General features: G+C 50.4%; 1 long non-coding RNA gene across 1 annotated transcript; it reads right to left on the bottom strand.

Moving 5' to 3' along the window:
• Positions 1–5,711: 5,711 nt before the first annotated feature.
• Positions 5,712–12,070, bottom strand: LOC148056488 (uncharacterized). The gene is made up of 3 exons (XR_015703120.1): positions 11,966–12,070; positions 10,660–10,781; positions 5,712–7,147 (listed from the first exon to the last, which is right to left on the bottom strand). It is a non-coding gene; the product is annotated as an uncharacterized LOC148056488 (long non-coding RNA).
• Positions 12,071–13,848: the final 1,778 nt, after the last annotated feature.

Genomic DNA, 13,848 nt, shown 5'->3' with positions numbered 1-13,848 from the left:
CTAACCCTAACCCTAACCCTAACCCTAACCCTAACCCTAACCCTAACCCTAACCCTAACCCTAACCCTAACCCTAACCCTAACCCTAACCCTAACCCGAACCCTAACCCTAACCCTAACCCTAACCCTAACCCTAACCCTAACCCTAACCCTAACCCTAACCCTAACCCTAACCCTAACCCTAACCCTAACCCTAACCCTAACCCTAACCCTAACCCTAACCCTAACCCTAACCCTAACCCTAACCCTAACCCTAACCCTAACCCTAACCCTAACCCTAACCCTAACCCTAACCCTAACCCTAACCCTAACCCTAACCCTAACCCTAACCCTAACCCTAACCCTAACCCTAACCCTAACCCTAACCCTAACCCTAACCCTAACCCTAACCCTAACCCTAACCCTAACCCTAACCCTAACCCTAACCCTAACCCTAACCCTAACCCTAACCCTAACCCTAACCCTAACCCTAACCCTAACCCTAACCCTAACCCTAACCCTAACCCTAACCCTAACCCTAACCCTAACCCTAACCCTAACCCTAACCCTAACCCTAACCCTAACCCTAACCCTAACCCTAACCCTAACCCTAACCCTAACCCTAACCCTAACCCTAACCCTAACCCTAACCCTAACCCTAACCCTAACCCTAACCCTAACCCTAACCCTAACCCTAACCCTAACCCTAACCCTAACCCTAACCCTAACCCTAACCCTAACCCTAACCCTAACCCTAACCCTAACCCTAACCCTAACCCTAACCCTAACCCTAACCCTAACCCTAACCCTAACCCTAACCCTAACCCTAACCCTAACCCTAACCCTAACCCTAACCCTAACCCTAACCCTAACCCTAACCCTAACCCTAACCCTAACCCTAACCCTAACCCTAACCCTAACCCTAACCCTAACCCTAACCCTAACCCTAACCCTAACCCTAACCCTAACCCTAACCCTAACCCTAACCCTAACCCTAACCCTAACCCTAACCCTAACCCTAACCCTAACCCTAACCCTAACCCTAACCCTAACCCTAACCCTAACCCTAACCCTAACCCTAACCCTAACCCTAACCCTAACCCTAACCCTAACCCTAACCCTAACCCTAACCCTAACCCTAACCCTAACCCTAACCCTAACCCTAACCCTAACCCTAACCCTAACCCTAACCCTAACCCTAACCCTAACCCTAACCCTAACCCTAACCCTAACCCTAACCCTAACCCTAACCCTAACCCTAACCCTAACCCTAACCCTAACCCTAACCCTAACCCTAACCCTAACCCTAACCCTAACCCTAACCCTAACCCTAACCCTAACCCTAACCCTAACCCTAACCCTAACCCTAACCCTAACCCTAACCCTAACCCTAACCCTAACCCTAACCCTAACCCTAACCCTAACCCTAACCCTAACCCTAACCCTAACCCTAACCCTAACCCTAACCCTAACCCTAACCCTAACCCTAACCCTAACCCTAACCCTAACCCTAACCCTAACCCTAACCCTAACCCTAACCCTAACCCTAACCCTAACCCTAACCCTAACCCTAACCCTAACCCTAACCCTAACCCTAACCCTAACCCTAACCCTAACCCTAACCCTAACCCTAACCCTAACCCTAACCCTAACCCTAACCCTAACCCTAACCCTAACCCTAACCCTAACCCTAACCCTAACCCTAACCCTAACCCTAACCCTAACCCTAACCCTAACCCTAACCCTAACCCTAACCCTAACCCTAACCCTAACCCTAACCCTAACCCTAACCCTAACCCTAACCCTAACCCTAACCCTAACCCTAACCCTAACCCTAACCCTAACCCTAACCCTAACCCTAACCCTAACCCTAACCCTAACCCTAACCCTAACCCTAACCCTAACCCTAACCCTAACCCTAACCCTAACCCTAACCCTAACCCTAACCCTAACCCTAACCCTAACCCTAACCCTAACCCTAACCCTAACCCTAACCCTAACCCTAACCCTAACCCTAACCCTAACCCTAACCCTAACCCTAACCCTAACCCTAACCCTAACCCTAACCCTAACCCTAACCCTAACCCTAACCCTAACCCTAACCCTAACCCTAACCCTAACCCTAACCCTAACCCTAACCCTAACCCTAACCCTAACCCTAACCCTAACCCTAACCCTAACCCTAACCCTAACCCTAACCCTAACCCTAACCCTAACCCTAACCCTAACCCTAACCCTAACCCTAACCCTAACCCTAACCCTAACCCTAACCCTAACCCTAACCCTAACCCTAACCCTAACCCTAACCCTAACCCTAACCCTAACCCTAACCCTAACCCTAACCCTAACCCTAACCCTAACCCTAACCCTAACCCTAACCCTAACCCTAACCCTAACCCTAACCCTAACCCTAACCCTAACCCTAACCCTAACCCTAACCCTAACCCTAACCCTAACCCTAACCCTAACCCTAACCCTAACCCTAACCCTAACCCTAACCCTAACCCTAACCCTAACCCTAACCCTAACCCTAACCCTAACCCTAACCCTAACCCTAACCCTAACCCTAACCCTAACCCTAACCCTAACCCTAACCCTAACCCTAACCCTAACCCTAACCCTAACCCTAACCCTAACCCTAACCCTAACCCTAACCCTAACCCTAACCCTAACCCTAACCCTAACCCTAACCCTAACCCTAACCCTAACCCTAACCCTAACCCTAACCCTAACCCTAACCCTAACCCTAACCCTAACCCTAACCCTAACCCTAACCCTAACCCTAACCCTAACCCTAACCCTAACCCTAACCCTAACCCTAACCCTAACCCTAACCCTAACCCTAACCCTAACCCTAACCCTAACCCTAACCCTAACCCTAACCCTAACCCTAACCCTAACCCTAACCCTAACCCTAACCCTAACCCTAACCCTAACCCTAACCCTAACCCTAACCCTAACCCTAACCCTAACCCTAACCCTAACCCTAACCCTAACCCTAACCCTAACCCTAACCCTAACCCTAACCCTAACCCTAACCCTAACCCTAACCCTAACCCTAACCCTAACCCTAACCCTAACCCTAACCCTAACCCTAACCCTAACCCTAACCCTAACCCTAACCCTAACCCTAACCCTAACCCTAACCCTAACCCTAACCCTAACCCTAACCCTAACCCTAACCCTAACCCTAACCCTAACCCTAACCCTAACCCTAACCCTAACCCTAACCCTAACCCTAACCCTAACCCTAACCCTAACCCTAACCCTAACCCTAACCCTAACCCTAACCCTAACCCTAACCCTAACCCTAACCCTAACCCTAACCCTAACCCTAACCCTAACCCTAACCCTAACCCTAACCCTAACCCTAACCCTAACCCTAACCCTAACCCTAACCCTAACCCTAACCCTAACCCTAACCCTAACCCTAACCCTAACCCTAACCCTAACCCTAACCCTAACCCTAACCCTAACCCTAACCCTAACCCTAACCCTAACCCTAACCCTAACCCTAACCCTAACCCTAACCCTAACCCTAACCCTAACCCTAACCCTAACCCTAACCCTAACCCTAACCCTAACCCTAACCCTAACCCTAACCCTAACCCTAACCCTAACCCTAACCCTAACCCTAACCCTAACCCTAACCCTAACCCTAACCCTAACCCTAACCCTAACCCTAACCCTAACCCTAACCCTAACCCTAACCCTAACCCTAACCCTAACCCTAACCCTAACCCTAACCCTAACCCTAACCCTAACCCTAACCCTAACCCTAACCCTAACCCTAACCCTAACCCTAACCCTAACCCTAACCCTAACCCTAACCCTAACCCTAACCCTAACCCTAACCCTAACCCTAACCCTAACCCTAACCCTAACCCTAACCCTAACCCTAACCCTAACCCTAACCCTAACCCTAACCCTAACCCTAACCCTAACCCTAACCCTAACCCTAACCCTAACCCTAACCCTAACCCTAACCCTAACCCTAACCCTAACCCTAACCCTAACCCTAACCCTAACCCTAACCCTAACCCTAACCCTAACCCCTAACCCTAACCCTAACCCTAACCCTAACCCTAACCCTAACCCCTAACCCTAACCCCTAACCCTAACCCTAACCCTAACCCTAACCCTAACCCTAACCCTAACCCCTAACCCTAACCCTAACCCTAACCCTAACCCTAACCCTAACCCTAACCCTAACCCTAACCCTAACCCTAACCCTAACCCTAACCCTAACCCTAACCCTAACCCTAACCCTAACCCTAACCCTAACCCTAACCCCTAACCCCTAACCCTAAACCCTAACCCTAAACCCTAACCCTAATGGCCCTAACCCTTAACCCTAACCCTAACCCCTAACCCTTAAGCCTTAACCTGTAATGGCAGTTAGTGACTGTAACCCGATAATGCTGTTTAAGTGTTTTTTCACTTTAGGTTTGGATTGCGGTTCTTATGGGTCTGGTTTTGGTGGATTTGAGGTGTTTCCGTTGATTTTTGTGGTACTTCCGGTTTTCTTTTGGGTGTTTCCGGTTTCTTTTTCGGGTTTTCGGGGCACTTCCGGTTAGAATCGGTAACTTCCGGTCGGTTTGGCATGACTTCCGGTTCCTGTAGGGTCGTTTCCGGTCTGATTAGGGTCACTTCCGGGTGCAGGGAGGCTATTTCCGGTCATTTTCTAGCCACTTCCGGTGTAGTCGGAGGACTTCCGGTGTCGTTGGAGGACTTCTGGATCATAGAGGGAGACTTCCGGTTTCATTTCTATGGTCTGGAGGTCCTGCTCTGTGGTGTGGGAGGACTTCTGGTTTTGTCTTGGCTGTGTGGATATGTTTCTGTGTGGTTTGGAGGTTCTGTGTTGGTGATTGCGGTTGTGTTTGAGAGGTTTTTTTTGTGTTTGCCAATTGCTTGTTTTTAATGTTTTTTGAGTGTGTATGGTTTATTTTGAAGGGTGTTGGTTCCATGTGGTGGTGCTCAGGTTTTTGTGTGTTGTGCAGGTGGTGGTGCTGAAAATTTTTTTGTGTAATTTGCATTATTACTTTGTTTATTTGCATAAGAGGGTGTTAATTGGTTGTCTACCTGGGTGTGTTTATGATTAGGGCAATATTGGGTGTCATTACTGTAGTCATTGATTCCTCCCAGGTGGAGGGGGGTTTATGTGTATTTTTATAGTATAAAGAAAAAATGAAAAATAATAAATCTGGTGCAGCAGTAGAAAATGGCTCCTACCCTGGGAGTAGTTTTTTTTTAATAATTGATTTTTTTTCTTGTTTTAAGTTAATTTTTACTCCCAGGGAGTATGCCATTTTCTACTGCTGCTATTACGGTACATAACTTTTGAACTTTCAAGTGAAATTAGTAAAACATTCTAAGACAAAGACCAGCACCAGAGAGGAAAGGGGACCAAGACCAGCACCAGAGAGGAAAGGGGACCAAGACCAGCACCAGAGAGGAAAGGGGACCAAGACCAGCACCAGAGAGGAAAGGGGACCAAGACCAGCACCAGAGAGGAAAGGGGACCAAGACCAGCACCAGAGAGGAAAGGGGACCAAGACCAGCACCAGAGAGGAAAGGGGACCAAGACCAGCACCAGAGAGGAAAGGGGACCAAGACCACTTCATTACAACTGTGTTGGCCTTTGCAATACAGACAGAGCAGACAAAACCCATCCAACAACTTCAACCGTTACCCAAGTTTAAATACAGCCATAGGCTACACAACAGCTCCAACTCCACCTTTATTACAACTGGTTGTGAAGCATCAATATGGACGCAGAGGGCAAAAGCCACCTCACAACTTGACAACAACCGGTTCTAAAAGTTTTAATACCGACAGAGGAGGCAAACCACACCCAACACAACATAACCTTTATTACAACCTCATTACAGCCATTTCTACACACTCCAGAGACAAAACTGGCCCTACAAAAAGCTCCATTACAACTGCTTTCACAGTTTTTCTACACACCTGCGAGGCAAACCTGATCCAACGTCACCTGCATCGCAAGCTTTGCGCAACCATTTTTTTTCATACCACACAACCCTAATAAAGGCAAGCTTTGCTATTACTTCTATATCACATGTAATAATGTACACAAATTTAAGTCAGTTCTATATAGACAGAGACAGAAAAAAATACAAACTTGATGTACAAGCAAATACCAAGGGAGGCCCTCCCGTTCAGTCACGAGGTTCAGAATGGACCCCCTTGCTTTCTAAACTCCTTCTCAGACAGGAGCCTAGGTGCGGCTGGATCCAATCCTAGTCTCAGACTTGGTCAACGGTTCACAACTACAGGGTATACCCATCCAGCAGTGAGTTAAGGGGGGGGCCACGGTCAGAACAACATTACAGTCAAGACAATATTGGGTCATAAGCAAATACAAAGGACAACATGGCAGGCCCTCCTGTTGAGTCACGAGGTTCAGAATGGACCCCCTTGCTTTCTAAACTCCTCCTCAGAGAGGAGCCTAGGTGCGGCTGGATCCACTCCTAGTCTCAGACTTGGTCAACAGTTCACAGCTATGGGGTATACACGTCTACCGGCGGTTTAAGGGCGTTTCACGGTCAACCTTGCTGAAATTTAGCAATACCTATTCATTGGTTCATTTACCAGTCACAAACTGATTACATAGGGTTTACTACAACATTTGTATCGTTACACACACACAGCGACGTCATTTGTTACAGACTTAGTGAAATACTCTCAGTAAACATACATAAAGGCATTCAGTGAAAATTGCCCTCAAGCTCCAGAAAATGCTCACATCAAACAACTACCATCTGAACAGGCAAGCGTTGACTCCCAAGGAGTGAGAGGCATCAGATATCGGCCCGGATCCTGTCAACCAGCCTCTATAGGGAAACTCCAAAAGTTCTCAGCGCTGAGAGGCGTCCCCACTCAGAGGAAGATGCTGGCACAGCCCGCTTAGGTCCAGTAGAGCTCAAAAGGGTTTCGCTCAGTACCGCTGTCCATGAGATTGCAAGATGAACAACTTCAGGCATCATAAAAGTTTTTCCTGTTGTCAGAATCCCAGTCAGTCATTGCTGACGTTCTCAAAAAGCACAACGCTACTGGGGGAAAACCAAATTCCCCAGCTGGAGTTTTTTAATGCTGTTTTCATTTCTACACATCTGCAAAGGAAAAATTTTATTTCCACCTGGAACCTGCAAAAAAACGAAAAAGACCCCACACCATCATCACAGGTTAGATGCATTCCAAACACACCGCTCATTCAGCTACCACCCAAACCACGCCTCGCTCTCAGCCAATCCATTCCACTACCAGCATGCCACAACGGACCGTCGCCCTGCCTCTGCGGCGCTCCCTGGGAACGGTGTTCCCGGGGGCCTCAAAAAAAACCACCCTGCCTGCGAAAACCCCGGCCCAAGCCTGACCTCCGCCCAAACCTTGGCGATGATCATCGCCTCGCAGAGCGGCCGGGACCGGGGAAAAAAAAAACCCAGCCAGGGGAAAAAAAAAAATCCCCCAGCTGGGATTTTTTTTATTCTAAGTATATATGAAATAAATTACTCTCAACATTACCTACAACCTGCAATAAAATACTTCACACATAGAAGGTTAGGCACATGCAGGAACTGGACAACCCTTCAACCACCAATCATCACAGGATAGATGCATTCCAAACATACCATTCATTCAGCTACCACCCAAACCACGCCTCGCTCTCAGCCAATCCATTCCACCACTGGCATGCCACAACAGACCGATGCCCTGCCTCTGCGGCGCTCCCTGGGAACGGTGTTCCCGGGGGCCTTAAAAAAAACCACCCTGCCTGTGAAAACCCCGGCCCAAGCCTGACCTCCGCCCAAACCTTGGCGATGATCATCGCCTCGCAGAGCGGCCGGGACCGGGGGAAAAAAAAACCCAGCCAGGGGAAAAAAAAAAAATCCCCCAGCTGGGATTTTTTTTATTCTAAGTATCTAAGAAATAAATTACTCTCAACATTACCTACAACCTGCAATAAAATACTTCACACATACAACGTTAGGCACATTCAGGAACTGGACAACCCTTCAACCACCGATCGTCACAGGGTAGGTACATTCCAAACGTACCGCTCATTCAGCTACCACCCAAACCACGCCTCGCTCTCAGCCAATCCATTCCACCACTGGCATGCCACAACAGACCGATGCCCTGCCTCTGCGGCGCTCCCTGGGAACGGTGTTCCCGGGGGCCTTAAAAAAAAACCACCCTGCCTGTGAAAACCCCGGCCCAAGCCTGACCTCTGCCCAAACCTTGGCGATGATCATCGCCTCGCAGAGCGGCCGGGACCGGGGGAAAAAAAAAACCCAGCCAGGGGGAAAAAAAAAAAAATCCCCCAGCTGGGATTTTTTTTATTCTAAGTATATATGAAATAAATTACTCTCAACATTACCTACAACCTGCAATAAAATACTTCACACATACAACGTTAGGCACATTCAGGAACTGGACAACCCTTCAACCACCAATCATCACAGGATAGATGCATTCCAAACATACCGCTCATTCAGCTACCACCCAAACCACGCCTCGCTCTCAGCCAATCCATTCCACCACCAGCATGCCACAACACACCATTGCCCTGCCTCTGCGGCGCTCCCTGGGAACTGTATTCCCAGGGGCCTCAAAAAATATATCGCCCTGCCTGCCAAAACCCCGGCCCAAGCCTGACCTCCGCCCAAACCATGGTGATGATCATCACCACACAGAGCAGCCAGGACCGGGAAAAAAAAAAAACAGCCAGGAGAAAAAAAAAAATTCCCCCAGCTGGGTTGCTTTTTATTCTAAGTATCTAAGAAATAAATTACTCTCAACCTTACATACAACCTGCAATAAAATACTTCACACGTACAAGCTTTGGCACACTCAGGAACCGAACGATCCTGCAACCACCTCTCACTCAAAACGCTATGGTTACACCACCCAGCTGCCACTGCAGCACAGCCCCCCAGTTCCAGAGCTATCCCTGGAACTGCCTCGCCATGCACTTCTAAACAACCTTGGGCTCCGTACGATTCCCAAGTTTCACCTTCCGTTACGGCAAGCAGAAGACGACACTTCGCTACATGCGACGATCCAGCCTCCGGCAACCGCAAAACACAACAGAAGTAACTGCGGCACCTGTCTACAGCTGCTTGCCTTGAGATGGCCTCTACAGTCTTTGCCTCCAGATACTGTACAAATGGACATAGCACCATAAGGCTACGCTACCCCCAACTCCAATATTGCTACGCTCCTGGGCAGAGCGGCCCCAACCCCGACACGCAGACAGACACTGCACACAAACACCACAAACCACATCACCTTGAGACCCGAGAACATCATGACCAGGAATGACTCCGGTAGGGAAGATGCCTCCAAAACGGAACCCCTACAGTGCCACAACGGCACGAACGCTCTACAGCATCCCAAAAAAAAGACATAGGCCTGCCATGGCCCATGAGAAAACTACCATCTAAAAAGAGATAAATGGATGCATGACAATCCAGGAGTTAAGACCTAAGACCATTAAGGAACCAGGGATGAAACCCCTGAAAACGACCATAAAAATATAAGTCTCAACAGCAGACCTGCAGAGACCGCCTGGCTGGCCACCGCAACAGACGATCCCTCAGAAACATCTGTAACGCGACGCTTCCCGGACACGTCCGCGCTTTAAGCTACGACGGCAAGATAAGCAGGGCTCAAGAAAAGCTATGCCGATGAAGCGACGCGTTCGAGACCCTCGGGAGGCTTACCGAGGGGCCCCATGATCACCAAGAGCTACGGAAACATCAAGACCCGAGAAAGCCAGGGTACGAGACACAGAAGACAGACTACGCAAAAGCAGAACACACAGACACAGGATGGAACCGCCCTGCCCAGCCAACGTCAGCAGCGTGCTAAGAACAGTAACCCGGTCCTTTTCCCTTCCCAAAGGAGACTGCTCCTGGACAGGCCTCTCCCCGACACCAACTTTATAACCCCTCCCTGCAATTCCTATCCTTGATACCTCCTCAGCCCTCACCCCGCAACTGAGCTTTCAGAGGGCCAGGGATCTGAATCCACCCTCAAAAAAGAAAAAAAGAAAACCACCACACACCTAACTAGAACATTCCTGCACTCACTCAGTTCCTCTTCATCATCTAAAAAAAAAAAAAAAACCCAAAACCCCACCAAAAAACAAAAACAAAAAAACCCAAAACCTCCCAACCCAAAAACCCACAGCACACTAACAAACTAAAACACAGTGCTGGTATTCAGCATCGGTCTGGTTACTGCCAACCGCTTCTGCGACACCCTCCTCCTCAAAAGCACCGCACCGCTCTGCTCCCCTGCTCCACGCCTGTTCTCAAGAAAGATGCTGCGGCTGTCGCTCGGTGCGCCTAGGATGCCAGGAGACACAAAGTTCCCGTGGCGCTCGGGTGAAATAGCCAGCCCCGTGTGCCTCCCCTCTACCACCCAGCTCACCTCAACTTCTCGGCCGATTCTCAAGGCAGCCAGCACAACTCCCACAAAACCAAACGGGAAATGATTAACCAACATGCCATTTCATACTTCACTATTAAATGACGACCCGGCTGACAACCACCTCGCCTCCTCCAACCGCTCCTCAGCGGGAAACTACGCCCCCTCCGAGGCTGCCTGCGGCACACAAAATGACCAAAGCAAAAGGTACATTTTGACATACCTGTACATCCCCCGATTTTCCACAACTTCTGAAAGATAATGGACAGGGGCCTCAAAAACCTTCTTTTAATACTCCACTTGCCACCTCTATAACTACTTGGCGCATGGCTCGTGCCTCTGTATCTGCAAAAATAATATCAAACGCTTCACTCAGAAACAGAGCAATACCTTAACAGTTCTAGAGTTATTGTACCCTTTTAAGTATACCACCAACAGTCCAACCACACGCAACATTTCAAAAAAAAAGCCAACCACAAAACACCCACTTAATCAACAAACAATAAAACATTAACACCTTTGAGATGTAAGCTCCATTGATACCCCTGAACACCACCTCCCACACAGCTCTACACATCCCCATATAACACTATTAAATACAAACACCCTGCTAATAGCCACTCAGTTCAAGATGACTGTATAGCCTTTGCCTCAACAGTCTAGGCGTAGCAACATATTAACCACAGACTGTCACTGCTGTCCCACCTACCCCCTGACTCTACGCCCCCCCGGGCAGGGCGGCTCCAGGCCAAAACACACACACACACACCCCGACACTCCACAGAACACTACAAACAACAGGCCTCAAAGACGTGAGAGAACTCTCACCAACAAGAACGACACATGAACAGAGGATGCCATCAAGCAAGACCACCTGCGGGACCCTGATGGACATGTGACGAGCCTCTAGGGACACCCCAGAAAGACAGGAACGTCACGGCCCGTAACACGAAGTTACTCTCAAAACTGAGAGGATGTTGGCGCAACGAGCCCGGCTTCAAGACCTAACAACGTAAAGGATGCAGGGAAGAAACCCCCGTCCACTAAGATGGACGGCAAGAGAACAGAGCTGCTCACGCAGCCGGAAACGTCGCCGCAGAAGAGGACCGCCCGGAAACCTCCGAGACGCCAGACCGATCCACGCCGCACGCTTTAAACGCCAGAAAAGCGGCGCCCGATTGGCACTATGCCGACGAGTACAGGTGTTTCGACGCCAGGAATGGCACCCGAGGCATTTGCCGCCCCAGACACACCCTGCCCACCTTAAGCGCAAAGACGACATATAGACCCAACAAAAGTGTAAGACACAGAAGACACCACACAAACTACGCAACAACAGACACAGCCTGGAACCGCCCTGCCCGGCGCACGCTGCCATCGAGCTGAAGACTAATCTGCTCCCTCTAGCCGCCTAGACGGCGCTGTTCCCAGACAGACCTCTCCCCAGCGCTACCTTTAAAACCCCTTCCTGCAATGGCCAACCTTGTACCCTCCCTCCCCCGACCCCTCTCCAGCACTAGAGCCTCAACTTAGCTTGCAGACGGCCGCGAGGCTGAATCCATCCTTGACAAGGAAAACCACACTCAGCCCGCTGGATCCATCCTGCCGTCGCCACGTTCCTCTTCACCCTCTGCAAAACAAAACCGATGCCATCACAGTCACCACCACATCGGTCAACACAGACCTTTCCCAAAACAGCTGCCACTTCACATGCGCCGTGGCAGGCCGCTTACCTGCTCCCTGCCCATTCTGCAGTCTGACGCTGCAGCTGTCACCGCTTCCGGCACCTAGGATACCGAGAGACACAAAATTACCTTTGCGCTTGCAAGAAAACACCAGCCCCACGCTTCACCTCCCTACTACCCAGCTCACCTCCAATGCTCCTGCACTTCCAAAGGCAGCCCCCGCAGAACCTGCAAACCCTAAGAGAAACACCGCAACTCCATTGCCATACAATACTCGGCTATTAGATGCCAACCCGGCCCACCACCGCCTCACCTTCCGGGACCGCTCGTCGACATGCGGCGGCATCCCTCCGAGCCTGCATACGGCACCTGCAGAAACCCAAGCAGAGAGGCACATGCTGAGATACTGGCCGCAACCACAGCCTGCCCGCACCGATCCCCGTCTCACCCTCCTTTACCTTGACAGCTCGCCCGCCCCACCTTCGTCAGTCTGGCTTGCCTCTTGCAGGCTTACGCACCACCTGTAAGACATAAGCAACCCCTGTTCTTCAGAACAGGGCCAGCCACACACCACCTGAAAAATAACCACTACTTCAGCCTACCAGTCCCCACTCACCTTGTCCAAGTCAGCTCCAGGGCCCATATCCCACATCACTCCTCGCTTGGAACCTTCACATTAAATAAAGAAAAAAATAAAAAGAAGAGTTAGAAACACCATAATGTAGTCAGATAGGCACCAGTCACATGTTCCCTCTAGTACCTCAGCTACTCAGTCCAAGATGACTGTGCAACCTTTGCCTCAACAGTCTAGGCACAGCAACACATCAGCCACAGACGCTTATCGCTATTCCACCAACCCCTGACTCTACGCCCCCGGGCAGGGCGGCTCCAGGCCAAGCACACACACACCCCGACACTCCACAGAACACTACAAACAACAGGCCTCAAAGACGTGAGAGAACTCTCGGCAACAAGAACGACACCCAGACCGAAGACGCCGTCGAGCAAGACCACCTGCGGCACCGTGATGACGATGTCAGGAGCCTCTAGGGCAGCCGCCAAAACAGAGAGGAACGTCACAGCCCGTAACACGAAGTTACTCTCAAAACTGAGAGGATGTTGGCGCAACGAGCCCGGCTTCAAGACCTAACAACGTAAAGGATGCAGGGAAGAAACCCCCGTCCACTAAGATGGACGGCAAGAGAACAGAGCTGCTCACGCAGCCGGAAACGTCGCCGCAGAAGAGGACCGCCCGGAAACCTCCGAGACGCCAGACCGATCCACGCCGCACGCTTTAAACGCCAGAAAAGCGGCGCCCGATTGGCACTATGCCGACGAGTACAGGTGTTTCGACGCCAGGAATGGCACCCGAGGCATTTGCCGCCCCAGACACACCCTGCGCACCTTAAGCGCAAAGACGACATATAGACCCAACAAAAGTGTAAGACACAGAAGACACCACACAAGCTACGCAACAACAGACACAGCCTGGAACCGCCCTGCCCGGCGCACGCTGCCATCGAGCTGAAGACTAATCTGCTCCCTCTAGCCGCCTAGACGGCGCTGTTCCCAGACAGACCTCTCCCCAGCGCTACCTTTAAAACCCCTTCCTGCAATGGCCAACCTTGTACCCTCCCTCCCCCGACCCCTCTCCAGCACTAGAGCCTCAACTTAGCTTGCAGACGGCCGCGAGGCTGAATCCATCCTTGACAAGGAAAACCACACTC

This window comes from Nipponia nippon, unplaced genomic scaffold (genome assembly GCF_047370975.1).
Source record: "Nipponia nippon isolate SJK-2023a ecotype South Korea unplaced genomic scaffold, ASM4737097v1 scaffold_133, whole genome shotgun sequence".
Classification (NCBI taxonomy): domain Eukaryota; kingdom Metazoa; phylum Chordata; class Aves; order Pelecaniformes; family Threskiornithidae; genus Nipponia; species Nipponia nippon.
This window is presented reverse-complemented; position numbering and strand designations above follow the sequence as displayed.